At 27.8% G+C, this 15,691-nt stretch overlaps 1 protein-coding gene across 2 annotated transcripts in view; it reads left to right on the top strand.

The window, feature by feature from the left end:
• Nucleotides 1-15,691, top strand: part of LOC129962022 (uncharacterized) — a 93,781-nt gene that overhangs the window by 22,036 nt on the left and 56,054 nt on the right. The window contains exon 1 of one of the 2 annotated variants that reach the window (XR_008783870.1): nt 9,677-9,818. The exons of the other annotated variant lie outside the window; for it this stretch is intronic. The gene's annotated coding sequence lies outside the window, so the exon portion shown is untranslated. Of the gene's footprint in view, nt 1-9,676; nt 9,819-15,691 lie in introns of those variants that run through there. 2 annotated transcript variants of the gene reach the window in all.

Here is a 15,691-nt window from a genome sequence, read left to right as displayed (position 1 = left end):
TTTGTAAAACGATCATAACTCCAGATCTCTAATACTGATTCAATTTTTGTGACAACCTCTTGTGCATCAATGGCAAAGATGACATTTACCACATTCTATTAAAACGCTCAAAGAATACATCCTACAGAATTCCGTTTTGGAAAAAAATTTAAAATTGAAGAACCGAACATCTCGTTTGTCTTTCTTTTGCCTCAAGCTCACGTAAGCAAGCGGCATTTAAACATCATTATTCAAACCCTCAAATATTTTGATATCTACCAACTGTAACCTCTCAGCAATCAGGGGATAACAGCTTTTATCACTAAATACCACATTCAAGTTCAACAAGAACAAAAAAATGAGACGTGCTCTTTTCTTAAATTCTGTATTAGGAGAAATATATTTTCATGCAATAATTCATAACGATATAAAGTGATTATTCTTATTTTGAAGACCTTTTGATTTACTATTCTATATATTTATCTTAATTAATGTTTTGGAAGGGAATGATTTAAGATATTGTAAATGTTTATTCAATTTAACAAGCATCTTTCATTTTTATGAATTCACTTCAATTCATTTTTATAATTATTCATTGCATACTGCGTTATTGTAGCATATTACAACACGGTTGATTTTTTTTTAATTAAGTAAACATATGATGCTGCAGTAAAAAATGACTGAGTGATTGTTCATTCAGAATAAAGAATATACATTGATTAAAGACATATTGGGTGTTTTTTTTTATTTCACATACCATTAAAAAGTTTGCAATATGGGAACACTGTTCCTCGAGTGCAAATTATGAAGCTCCTTTGTAGTGAAATGATTTTCCAGACAATTAAAGAAATATGGTTGCTATCATTGAACAATATACTTTCTGGGAAAATAAAAGGCTCTCGGTAATGCCAATTCTTTGTGCTATCCAAAGCACTTTCATTAGACTTTGCACCAGAGTTCCTGCAACAGCCATAACAATGAATGCAGAGTAACTTGTGCTCTAAACAGAAGACATGCAGACACATATTGAGTTCTGAAACAAGTTTCTATTGGTCGAATTGAATTACTTGCATCAGATTGCTTGGTACAGACATTAAAAACATTTGAAATGACAAGTTGGCATCCATATCCTGGATTAGTTTACTTATAAATTTAAAGTTTTTAAGAGTTTGGTTAAATTAAAATCCTTGTTGTGATTCGAAGTGTTTGTACAAGTTCGTTATCATACAATATATTTGGTGGCATAAAAGCGTACAATAAAATTAATGTATGCGAAATTAATGTATGAAAGATAAGATCTTCATACAATAAATAAATTTAATGAATGAAAGAATAACAATAAATATAAAATATTTACAATATCGCGACTCAACTCAAATAGGAATCTTACATAGATGTGAAATACTGCAGTTAAAATGCATATACTGTAGCATTTTATAAATAACAAAGTAACTACAATTACTGCCAATATCGTACAAGAAAATTCCTGAAGCAGCCCAAAGGCACATCCATTTGTTTTTGCTGTTCTCACAACTAAGTATAAAGATTTTAGATACATACATCATGCGAATTAAGATAATTTGTAAATATTTTCAATGAGTTGAAATAAAATAAATAAAAAAAATGTGTTGAAAAAATATAAAAAAATATGTAGCAGTTGTAGATAAAATATCCCTGTTTTTGGTCACAAACGCCGATCTATTAATAATTAGAAGAATCATCATCAAATTGACATTTATCATATTGCTATCGAAATATTAAAACTACACATCAAAATTATTTCATTCTTTGATTTGCTTTATTAGGAAGAGATGTACGTATTTTAGATATTCCATAGATGCAGAATGGGCTTTTTAAATGGAATTTCTGCTTTCTTTTGTTTTACAAGATATTTTTAACTACACTTATATATCAATACTGTATGTATATAATCTAATATGATTTACTTGATGAACAAATGAAATTTTTCAGAAATTTTAACAAAGAAAAATGAGAACTTGTAAGTTGGACCCCTTACTACTTTCTTAATCTCGCTTCCTATTCTCTTCGGTATTTCAACAATAACATTTTGTACTGTTTCCTATTCTCTTCGATATTCCTCCAATGAAGAATACTATTAATATTTTATTTATTTCTTCTTTATAGTGTCATTACTTGCTTAGTCATACCTGCTTTTGCGTCTATGCTTGGCGCAATTTAGCCAAATATGACCGTTGCTATGAATAACAGAATGAATGACAGAAAACAAATAGGTACTTAAACCATCAAACCATAAACAAACAGTATCATTATTAGATTGCCTTCCCGGTAAGCGTCTAGCTTAATGCCTGGCAAGAATATAAAAAACTTATTGTCTTCCTTTGAGCTACATTTTTTAATGGAACAATACATTCAGAAGAGTAAACCTCAATATTTACTTTATAAAAGAGAAACTGTTTGCAGTATTTTGACATTTATACAGCTTTCAGAATTAAATGCATCAAAAAATTATATTTAGAAAAATTCTTTGATTATTTGCATTTAAGACAACGAGTTTAATTGATGTAAAACTTTAATCATTTAATCGATAGAGCATTGTAAATTCGAATTATTTGCTACAAAAGTAGAATGCATATTATAAAATAATGAATATACGATGCTCCTAGGTTTAGCAGTGACATTATTTCAAATATCCTTAAAGATGAGACTTTCCTACGAAAATAAAACCATTTCGATCTTCTGTAGATGACTAATACTATTGCAAATTGCATACCATTGCTTTTTCTTTAGCCTCTTATTCATTCTAAGTGTGTTTTTGTTTACTGGGAAAACATTTCTCCATGTTCTTTCTCGTCTTTTTGCCATTTGAGACGTCATAATATTTTCTATTTATGTTTTTGTGGAATTAGATAAAAATGTAGAAAAAACTTAATTATTCTATAAGTTATATTCAAGGATAAGTTTATTTTAATGTTTTGCAAGATTTCTTTTTATCTGTTAGACAAATTTATAATCTTTGTAAGATTTTCAGTTTTCTATTTTTCAATAAATATCATTCATTCTGCTGAAAATAGAGATATTTTATCATCAGTGTTTTCAGTAAAAAATATTTTGAAAATTTAGAACCAAGTAGTTATTTTATATAAATAAAAGTTTTTGGATTTTAATAAAACTCTTGTATGATAAAATATTGCTTCTGCATACTTCATTGAAAGGTCAATGTATTTTGGAGTATAGATATTGCCTGTATCATTCCTACAAATGATTAAGGTTAAATGGGTGAGTGTGTGTGTGTGTGTTTGTTAAAGTTTTATATGCTCAATCATGCTTAAAAACATCTCAATATAATAGGTATTTTTTAACTATTATAGAAGCCCCGAAATTATATGCGACATGTTTAAAAAGGGTTATCTATAAGATTTATATCAATAAAAAAAAGTTCCAATTGGAAACATGTCGCTGATTATAGAAGGAAATAGAAAACTACTTTAAAAATATACAAGAAATTTTTGAAAAGTACAAATTAATCGAAAAAACGAATTTACAGTTTAGAAATCGAATAACAACGATGCAGAGTCCTATGAAAATACCGGGGTAAGTAAAGATAAAACAGTTCTGCGCCTTGAATTTTGAAAAACTGTAACTAACTTTACAAAAGATTGTGCTTTCAATGCTGCATGAATCAAGCCTTGAAAACTGATAATGCGTTTAATCTCTGTATTTGCTTTGATAGAACTCAAAGATGAGAAAAATTTGTTATTTTTAATTCCTAATAATGATATTGTTGATGTTCGTTATTTTAATAATATGTTCTTTACATCAATAAAATACACGAATTTTAGATTAAATTGGATTCATATATTGTTTTATGTTTATAGAGTTCATGAAAAATATTGCTTTTTTTTCCCTAATTCACAATATTTCAACTCAAAGCCCCATAAGCGGAATTCCCCACTTAGAGTGTGGATTTACTCTTTGTAAAGGGTAATACCGCGCAAAGATACCTTTTAAAAAATGATTAATTTGAAAAAAATTAAATGGTTGGGCAAAAAAGAATTGCTCTCATTTCGCACTTAATGGTTGCACTAACGAATATTGAAAATTCTTCAGTGAAAAATCGCTGTTAAATTTTCTATTACAAAACTCCTTTAGGTACGTAGAATTTTGCCACTCCCCTAACCGTGTGATTTTCTTTCATTGTTGAACCCTAAAAGAGAAAAAAACGTCTGATAATCTTGTCGTTTAATAGTAAGAAAAAATAAATAAAATTAGAGCACAGTGAAAAACAACATGCTTTTGTAAGGTTGATTAACCGGACAGTTAGGTTTTGAATGGCTCTATGTTATCATGGGACTTGATTCCTTCAAGGAAGTCCAGAAATAAATAAGCAGACAAGTGTAAGGCTAATAACATAGTAATAAACGCGTTTTCCAATTTGATGCTTAAAAATATTATTTTCAGGAAACATCCAATTAATTATACTTAAGAGATTTAATTTAAATTAAACTCAACCAGCATTTCCCACGAATTAACTGGTAGCCAAAGTCGGCTAGAATTTTTTTTAATAAATAGAATATTTCTGGATTATTAGTGCTCATTCCAACAGTAAAAACACTACCCCAAAACATGGGCACTTAGGTACAGCCGAAATGCGATTCTGCCGATAAAAATGGTGGTGTTTCTAAATTAAAAGATAGTGATTCTTGAATTAGTAGTAAGTTCGAAAAATTTCATAGCTGTTTTCATATATAGCTATTTCATTCTATTCTTTTTCTTTTTCAATTACATCCGAAAATTATCCTATTAGATTCTGAATTTTTGAGTATATCAGCATTCTGAAAAAAATGATTTTGAAAAAATATGCATTCATTTTACCACAGCTTCATTTTAAATTTTTAAATGAAATATTCACATAGTTTAACATTAGAACTACCAGGGATCAACGTAGAGATGGATTCTACCAGAGATTGATCAGATATTTTGACTACCGCCGTAATTCTGATGTTAATAACTTAAGGTATAGTTTTAATTTAAATTACAAAACGTTAACTCTACATAATCATTATAGGGTCGAGTTACATTTATATGCAAATATAAATATATCCATTACATCTTTTGTATATATTTGTTTAGTTGTGGATATACTACTTTAAGTTACATGCAAAGAATCACGTCTTAAACTAGCAAATTAACTCTTTTAAAAATGTTAAAATGTGTGCATCCAAATGGGCTATTGTCCTGTTAGCAATATTTCAGATATGATTGTCACAAACTAACGAAAATTGTAGTAGAAAATATCACAAACAAATTCAAAGTGCTTAAAAAATTTTAAAAAATTATTAATTGTCACTTTGACTGTAAATATATATTAACATCAAAAGTTTTGCTTCCTTGCGGTGGACTTTTCTTTATTTATAATGTTCACGGATACTGAAATCAAAATTGACCACAAAAATCGAATCGAAACAAATAATGATCTACTAACAGAAAAAAAAATAATGCTAAATACAAAATAAAAAAAATTCTGAAAAACTATTAGCAATAAATTCCAAAGAACAATATAAATATAAAATTATAAAAACTGCAGTCCTCAGCTCTTTATCTCTCCCATAATTCAGTATAAAAAAATGTGATTATGCCATAATTAACTTTTTAAGCAGAAACAGATCATATAGCTAATTTATAATCACGCTTAGGCTTATTTGCACAGTAATAAATCAATTAATTTAAACATTAAAAAAACTTTATGAATTGCTCCACACCAAAACTGAAATAGGGATTTGCGCATCTGATAACTATGCAAACCAAAGGATACATTTTAACTCCACCCAGTGTTAGAGATTTCGTTGATCTTTTCGATTAAAAATAAGTCGATTAAAGTGCGGAAAACATTTCATTAAAATTTTGCCGAGTATTTTCTTTAATTATTTTCTACCTATCACGAAGTGACTCTCTAATTTTATTGTCTAATTAAAATTTTATAATCAGTGACAAAATAGGGGTCACATGTGCAAAACATTAAGAGGCCGCTGATGCATATGGATCATTAACACATTAACAATCGAGTTTATGTATTTGTGTGTAAATTGGGAAAAGGAGCATTAAATCAATTATTTTCCCCATTGCTTAAATTCAGTATAAAATTCTAGAATACTTAATTCAATACTAATATAACTAACTGATTACACACTGGAATTTAATATGGAACACGTTTCAAAATATAAAGGTATGGATTATTACTTGTAAGCTCAGGTACGTTTGGCATTAATGAGTAAAAAGCAAGGTCATAGAACTTGTTAGGTTTACGGCTAACAAACAACAACAAAAACAATAGGCTGGCGAATGTAAAGAATCGCGAAATTTTGATAACAATGATCATTTGGTTTAAGCAATAAATATTTTATTGCAAGTATCTAGTATTCCGAAAAAGGAATTATGATGGATAAACTTGTTTTCTTTAAGCAATATAAACAGTGAGTTCTCATGCGTTACAATCGTGATGGTGATGTACTTATAAAATATATCCGCATGGAAAAATATTTTCGTATTTATGTTGATTGGAAAATGTTATGATAAAATTGAAATAAAAAATATTATTTATGCGATATTATGAAGACAATATCGCATAAATAATATTTTTTTTATAAAAGATGCTTATTTTATAAAGGAATAAGTATCTTTTTTTTTCTAGTTTTAGATGTAAAAAATTAAATAATTTTTTTCTTTATGGACAGCTGCAAAAAAAAAAAAAAAAAAATGTTTTTTTTATTGATGTTATTGGAAATATTTTTACTTTACACTTCTGTATATAATAGTTCTCACTTTTTTTTCTCTTTTTAACTTGAAGAACTACGCTCGTACTCTGATATAGTTTTAGGATTTGTCAAGAGAATTTTAATCAAAATAATATTTTATTATCTCAACTATTTTTTTTGTTACTTATTCTCAATAGGTTAATAAATTTACAACATATTTATGCGTTAGATTAAAAAAATTACAAAAATGTAAGAGTATAAAATAAGCACTAAGCAACAGAACATCACATGAGCATAAAATTATTATTGCAGCTAATTTTGTTCATCTTAAATTTTGAGAATGCGTATCTACGCATGCGGTTCGAGGTTGAAACGATTTACGCATGCACAATATTAGTGAATATTTTGAGTGAATGACCTGTGTTAGAATCTAAATTTTTCATTTTCTTAGTGTTGTCTCATGAAAAGTTTTGCTTAGCTTTTATGCACAAAATGAGAATTTTGTTTGATTGCTGATGAAAATTTTAAAAGTTACGAAAGAAATTAAATAGGTTAATGCCTAGTAAACGTTGAAATTGCTATAACGCATTGATATATCTGAAATTAAATCATAATGAAAAATAACTAATGTCTTTCCAATATAATTTTCTTAAATTTAAAATTTAAAAATTAAATATCACGCTTGTAATATAAAAAATAATTCTATCTTCTTAAATATAACAATTTCACGACAGCTTTGTTAAAAATACAAATATGATATTAGTGCGAACATAAGTCGACCCAATTCGATAGATATCTTAAGTGCAAAAATGAATAACTAGAGGATTCCTGTTCAGTCGGTCGCTAAAGTAAAACAAGAATTTAATTAAAGCAGGAACTTGATGGTTTTTTAAAACTATTTTATGACGCAGAGTTATTATACAAACAACAAAACTGCAAATAACAGTATCTCAATATGATGCTTTTTTCCACCATTTTCAATATTTTTATATTGGATGGGTAAACTTTTGATTTGGTTTTGCTGTATGAAAATCCTGTTTTAATGCACATAAGGGCTGTTTGTTGACTTTATGATGATTTCAGTGACGAAAAAAATCCGGCACCTTCTCTCCAAACTTAGAGTAGGAGACATACTGTTTGAAAGATATTTGACACTCAAAATTAGATTTATCAAGCACATATATATATATAAGACCCTTGACGGAATCAGCTTTCGAACTTGAAGCCTCCGGTCAGCAGGCCACCGCTGCTCCAGTATTAACTCTCAAAATGGGACTTATTTGTAAGTAATGTTAAATGATATGTTATATAGAACCCTCTCTGCTATAAAATTTAATAATTTCGCTTATGGATTTTGATATTATAAATTTGTTTAAAGAGTGAGTTTTGAAGAAAAAAAAAATGAATAATCTGAACCTGACATATATATTCTTCTACAAATGCATTTTTAGGGGGTACATAAAAGTTTTCCCTTTTTATAATTGTTTGCACTTTTAATTAATTTTCTAGCTTTTAAACAAAGAAAGGAAAAACCCGGCATTTTAAATTTTTTATGTAAACATTTATAAAACAACAACCAACCAAAATCAAAAGGAATTTTTATAGAACTAACTTAAAAGTAAATATTCCCCGAGTCAAAACTATTAAAAGAAAGATACACGGTATTTAGAGTGTGAAAATGCTGCTTCATCTGCAACACAAATGAACGTATCCAAATTAGAAATGAATAGATATTGTTTAAAGACAATAAAGCATTAAATGCATTGAATGGAATAAAGACGAAGGAAATCTAAAATCCAGCCTGAAGACTTTATCAAGGGTCCTCTTCAGGCTGGTATTCAAACCCTTGATGAAGTCTTCAGGCTGGATTCTTCATTTCCTTCGTCTTTATTCCATTTAATTCTTGTTTGTCTTTAAAATTAAAATCTATTTATTTCTAAATTATAAAACAACCTTTGACTGAAACAGAGGTGGAGAGAGCTAATTCCGAGTAAAATCGAACGATTTATCTATTTGAATCTGAAGATACTTTTAGAAAGAGTCTAGTAAAAAACTTAATATCTGAAACTTAAGTGGCCAGATTTCTTTTTTTAATTTCAATCTATGATGTTCTGGAATTTGGAGCGCAGATTAGCAATAAGTACAGGAGTTATTAGATGAAATGAAAAAAAGGAAAATATGTTCAATAAATAAATTAAATAAAATAAAAATTTAGAAATATTGGAATAGATAATTATTTTAAATAAACAAGGAAACTAGATTACTGTTGCATTTTTCCTCTCTGAGTCACTGACATTGGTCATATATTAGTGATCTTGTTCTATAAACTGTAAAAGCTGAAATGGAGAAATCTTTCTGTCAAGGAAGGAAAGTTGAGAGGAGAAATAGTTTAAATGTAGTTAAAATTTTAATATGAGCTGTTTACTTTTTTGTGAAAATCAAGACCGTCTTCTGGGGCACTTAAATTAAAAATTTGTGACAGTTTTTAACGATTAATCAAAATCTAGAGTCATCCTGGCTAATTCAGAAGATTTAGTCATGTTTCCTAAGCTATATTTAAAAAGGAAAATATTAATTTCAAGGATTTACATTTTCTACATGATTATTTAAAATTTCAGGCTTTAGTTTAAATTGCTTTCTTTATTGTATTTTAAGCTAATTATAGGAAGATCTTTAAAATGATATGATAAATTTGATTTTATGTTCCACTTTATTTGATTATTTGTTTCTGATTCAATCTCGATTTTTTTAAAATAAATAACGCTTCCGTTTTGTTAAGTTTTTCTTTTTTAAATACATGCGGGATGCTATTTTCAACACAAGCTCTTTGAGAAGCCACTTTTGTGCATGTTGTATTTGTTGGCTACGCCGCATTCCCTACAGCGGCACCTGCTTGCTGATGTCCAACCACCTGCTCTGTACAGCTGACGTGATTCACGACGAAATGCGCGCTTTTCGCTCCTGACGTTTTGTTTCTATCCCTCGCAAGTCTTTTATCGATAAAGGACCTATCTTCCATTCGATCGTCTTTTATGACTTCGTCGTGACCGGAGTTCCGAAATTTTGCCTGCTCAAGTGTCTTTTCTAACCATCTCATGTTAGAAGGTTCGTATGTTGGCTGTAAAATAATCGTTTGCGTAATTTTGTTTTTAATATCTATCTAGTAGGCAAATCAAATTGTTTGTAAACATACACGTACTGAAATTGATCAGATCTTATAAACGCTCTTGGGCGATTAAAGAAAGTTTTGTAAAGCTATCCAGTCTTATGCTGAAATAAATATTGCTATAATAATTTGGAATCGATAGGAAATCTAATCGCTGATAAAAATAGTTAAAAACAGTAGATATATGTCTCAATCAGATGTTCAAATATTTGCTATACTTTCATCACGACTATGCATAAAATATTTATTGCATTATTTAGTATCCTGTGGAGCTTTTAAAAAGAAGGACTTTCAGCATTTATAGCAGCTGAAGAATATAAATATTTCATTAATCTGATTTTAAGTGCCATGGATTAATTTTGATTTATTTGACAGTTAATATTTTTCATCTTCTTGTTTAAAAAACTATAGAAGTTATATTTGTTTATGATCAGAAAAAATATGAATAACGAGTTTAAAAATTGTTGTGTTAATATGTATGTATGTGTTAATAAGTATGAATTGAGAAATCCATGTTTTATTTCGTTTCATTACGAATTTTCTTCACGGTGCTCTGTGTGCAGAAATTATTATGATTTAAAGACGAATTTTTATTCAAAAATTTGTTGCATTCGAGGATGAAATATATACATCAGGTGGAAGTATGTTTATCAACATTTATAACGGTTGAAAAATATAAATATTTCATAAGTTCGATTTTAAATATCATGCATAAACTTCACTATTCCTTATTAATCAATTATTTTTCACTATTTAGATAGAATGAAGTCAATCGGACACATTAGAATTTAGAGGCAGAAAAAAGATAATTAATGGTTTATCATCATAATTTTACTATAAAATGAACTCTGTATTTTTTTAGTTTGTTTGTTAATTTACTTCATTTGATTACTAGTAATTGGTGTATAGCTTGTTTGTCCGGAGTATTATTTTCATGACTTTTAAACTATTAAGGCAACATTCAATTTAAAATTTCACTTTTGTTCTTTGATAAGACCGAAGAATATTAATATTTTGGAAACTGAAATTATGTTGAAACAAATTTCCTCTTTTTGTGGGTCGGAATATCGGAATGATTGTTATATTTTAATCCAGTTAAATTGTATGATCCGTTCAGAAAGTTTAACTTGAAAAGAATTGGCGGCGGTACGGTAACGTGTTAATAAGTTTAAACAGAATATCTTTAATAAAGAACTGACACTTAAAATTTAGAAAATAATAAATCTTGAAGATCTACATATTTATTTCATCTTTCTCATCAAAAATATGTACAAGAAAAGAAATTGAATTATAATAATTACAAGATTGTAATAAAATTAAAAATGTTTATTAGAAAGCAAAACAAAAAGAAAATCCCCTCTGTCACATCATAAAAATATCAGTCTGCAGATGGTGCGGGCAAATATATTACTGTTCAAAACTTATTAAATGAAATAAAAATCATTTCATCTCTTAAGCTTGCACTGAAAGGTAAAATTAAAAGTGCAAGCTTAAAAAATTTAAATACGCAAATATAATATAATTGTCTAGGGGGGGGGGCAGTGTTTATTATAAAACTGTGGGCAAGCGAAAAATCTACTTTTTTTAAATGTACTGATTAGGGTCATAAGCAAGTTCACTTTGTTGGGAATATAATTAAATCCTCAAAGAAATCAAATTTAATTCTTTTAATTTTGATATTTTTTTATAATCTTTAGAAACACCAATGCTCACATGGTCGAAACATTTTTATAATATAAAATTTTAGAGAAAAAAAAAAGGAAAAAGTAAATTAATGCAAAAAAAAATTTAAATACGCAAATATAATATAATTGTCTAGGGGGGGCAGTGTTTATTATTAAACATAACATTTCTTCTGCTACATAGATAAATTGGTAAATAAAATCTCGGAATTGCGTCTTTACAACTATAAAATTAAATTTATTCTCTTTACAAATTATTATTATAAATTATTAAAAAAATGAAAAATTAAGGAAAAGCTATACGATAGTTAAATTAGTATTTTAAAAGAAAATTTTTAAAATTTTAATGCAACGTAAAATGTATTTTGGTGGGATAATATTTTCAAAAAATTTAGCGGAAAAGTGACAAAAATTTGCTTAACTTTCAATTACCTGTTATTTTAATTAATATTTAGTTTTTAGAAAGGCTTTCAACATGTCCACACGCACACATTGATGTTCTGCTTCATATAAAGGGAGAGAAAGTTGTTTCTTCACTATAAAATGAGTTAGTCGTCTCTGACGACCAGCTGGTTCATCGGAAATATTGTTTATATTTCATTTCAGTTAAATGGATTAGATATAATTTCCGATCCATGATTCCATTAAATTGTCAGACATGAAATCTGAGTTATTTTAATTGTTTTACTGTTCTATTCATCGTTTATATGTTTTCTAATGGAAACCAGTCTCATGACATCATATTTCTATTAAAAATGTGGAAACTCGTCTAAATTATGCAACATTATGAAGTTAAACCACAACTTCCTTTTTTTTATTCGTCTTGCAAACTATATTGAATTTTTTAGTTTTCAAAATCATGCGATTAAACAAACACATTATGAAGAAATGGAAACAGTTTGAATTTCAGTGCAGCAGTGTAATCTATTGCTGGAAGTTAAGCAAAAAAAAAAAAAAAACTTTATAAACTGTCAAAATTTTTAAAAAAATCACTTAATATTAAACTGACATGAAAAAGACATCTTTTTTTAATTTTAAAAGATGCAAAATTCATTTTTATCCAAGGAAATTACGTGGTAAAAACCGAATTCAGGTTAATTTTAAATTAATTAAAATTTCAAAAAAATCATACAAAAGTGCATAATTTCCTTCCACCACCACTCTTCAAAGTATATGTGTGCCGAATTTGCTAGCTGTAAGTAAAATGATCTGGCCTGTAGATCGTAAATACATTCAGATACACACCTTTATTATTAATAAAGATTGATATCGTTATGATCTGAGAAATTATTTTTATACAATAGCTAGTTGCATTCGAATATGTCGTATACATAACAGATGAATAAATGATTTCATTATTTTCGGAAATCAAAAATTTTAAATTGTATGCATAATTGAATCAAATTTAGTCTGGATGAGTTTAAACCGCTTTTGAGTTCTTTAGAGGGGTAAGATCTGTGCATTAGTTTAAACTTCATCAAAAACGTGAGTTTCAAAGGAAAAGTTTAATTCTAAATGGGATCTACAGATATCAAATGTAAATATAGGACAAACAAAACATGTTTTTAAAAGTTTATGTAGAAGAAAATTAATGGGGTAAGCATAATATTGCAAAACCTCATATTAAATGTTAAATGTGATTTTAGCATGTAACAGAATCTGGTGTTTTTCTTCTCTAAATAAAACGCTTTAATTTTAATGTGATTTTCCCTTAAAAGACATTTTTTCCCGTCATTTTGAAAGACATTAATCCTAAAGAAGTTTCAATAAGAAAGGGAAATTTTTAAGATAAAAAAAACAAGTAAAGATTTTAAATTTAAAAATGCTATTATAATATGATAAAATGAGTTTAAATAAAATACTTAGGGAAAAAACCCATTCATTTGTATTGAATATTAATACTAATTTGATAATTATACTAATATTATCAAATTAGTAATTAATAATATCTCAAAATAATTATTCTCTGTAAATATAATTATTACAATATCAATATACATATATTACAGTGAAAGATCGATATCTAGCAAATGTCAAATTTTTCCGATGAATGTCAGTATTCATCAAATAAGAATGTCGTCATTCACCGGAGAATGTTGACATTCTCTTTTATTCGCTCTTGCACAATAACGTATGCACAGGGTGATTGATCTTTTTAAGTCCTTTATATTCAAAACGGCATCTCGTGTAGCCAGAGAAGTAACCTATACCTATAGTAAAGAGACTATGCTACATGAGTCATTGTGGGAAAATAAGAACCCGCGCAATTCAGAAGTTAAAGTGCAGCTGGAGCTCAAGTGATTAGAAAATAATTATTTTTAGAATGCGAATAAATTGAAATTGTTACACACACAAACACATGAAAATTAAAAAAAAATATCCTCATTTAATTACAATTTTTGAGCAAAGATTTATTTAGTATAAAAAGTACTAAACGAAATTTGCTTATTTTAAAAATTCGTCTTCGTTCTTTCTGTATTTTTTTTTGGGGGGGGGGTGCATTATACAAAATAAAATATGAGACCAGCTGCATTTTTAAAAATTATTGCAAGATGCTTTTGAAACTGAACATTTCTAGAAATTATTTATGTTCCTTAATTACAACACAGCAAAATTTAATTACATTTTAGATGTATTTGAAAGCATTAATATTCAGGGGAATACAAAATCTTTCTCTGTTTATAAAAAATTATCTCTTTAATAAGTATTGTGGCTAGAGATATTTATTTTTTATAATACTGTAATTGAGTTTATAATGAAACCAATTGCCTCAGGAAATTTCAATGTGTATTCCCTTTATAGACTGGTGAATGTCAAAGCTATGCCTCTGTTTGCAAAAAAAATATAGACTTTCCTACCTTCAGATCCGGACAGTATGCTTGGTTACCTTTCTCGTGACAAGAAAGATTAATTCATTTGGGCAATCACTGTTGCCACTTATACTGTTAAGAATCTTAATTGCAAATCCAGCACATTTGGAACATCATCTGATTGTAAAGCATGAACAACTAACGACGTCTACATGGTATTACACACAGCTTAAAGCTTCTTCCATTGAAAGGTCACCATCGTTGCCATTCAATTTGACTTTTCTTATCATTGCTTAATAATCCTTATAATGATATCAAATTGCAACGATCGATTCAATTCCTTGAATGTACAAAAGTTTAGTAGTGATATCTATTTGACAGTAAAATAATTTTAAAACTGGGTTATGTATTATTGAAAATTTTACATTACTCTCTTTAATTATTAATCTGGGTTAAAGTCTTTTTAATCAATAAAAGATTTTGTGATCACTGAGTAAGCCGTGTACGCATATATTCTTTTTAGCAATTAATACAATAACATCTTTGCAAGCACCGATTCAATTAAATACAGAAATTTCAATTGTAATGTTTTTTTCTACTACACTGAACTGGTGTTTCAAAACAATAAATAAATAAATAGAATAAGTGTTTCGCCGTGACGTCAGCTAAACATTTATAAAAAAAAAATTACTGCTACTCTGGGAAATAAATCTTTTGCAATTTCAGCTGTGTATAGGATTTCACTCTTTGAGCGGCGTATATGGATTTAATGAAAGGTTGAATTAGTATCCGAAATCTTAAAATATTATTATTCATTGTATAATATATTTTGATTGCATAGTATATTTATAGAATGTATATTTGGTTTGGTTTGGTTTGATTGGTTTTTTATGGCGCTAGGGCCAATACTGGCCAAGCTGTGCCAAACTCGTGCTAACTCAAAATGCAAAAATTTTACTCATTACAGTATATTTGGATGCATTTACAATTTAACTATTTTATTTTTCAAAAGATTATAAATCTTATATTGTCATGTCTTACGAAAGAAAAATTTTAACTTTTTAATATACATAAATAAATTTAAGGTGCGTTAATTTCTATTCTATATGCAATTTTATTCGAAATCATTCAAATCATTTTTAGAATCCAAAGGTGGGGAGAGTTAACTTCAAATATTTTAGCATTTCTTATGCAAATTTACCCATTAAGCTTATCTGCTGAATGTTTCGTCAAAATTATTATTAATTGTTTTTCACTATTTTAAATTTTTTTTTAATTTTTAAATGACAACAATTTTAAAACATAGATATTTTCTTCCTT

Source organism: Argiope bruennichi, chromosome 2 (genome assembly GCF_947563725.1).
Source record: "Argiope bruennichi chromosome 2, qqArgBrue1.1, whole genome shotgun sequence".
NCBI lineage: Eukaryota > Metazoa > Arthropoda > Arachnida > Araneae > Araneidae > Argiope > Argiope bruennichi.
The sequence above is the reverse complement of the archived record's forward strand: the minus strand, read 5'-3'. Positions and strand labels throughout refer to the sequence as shown.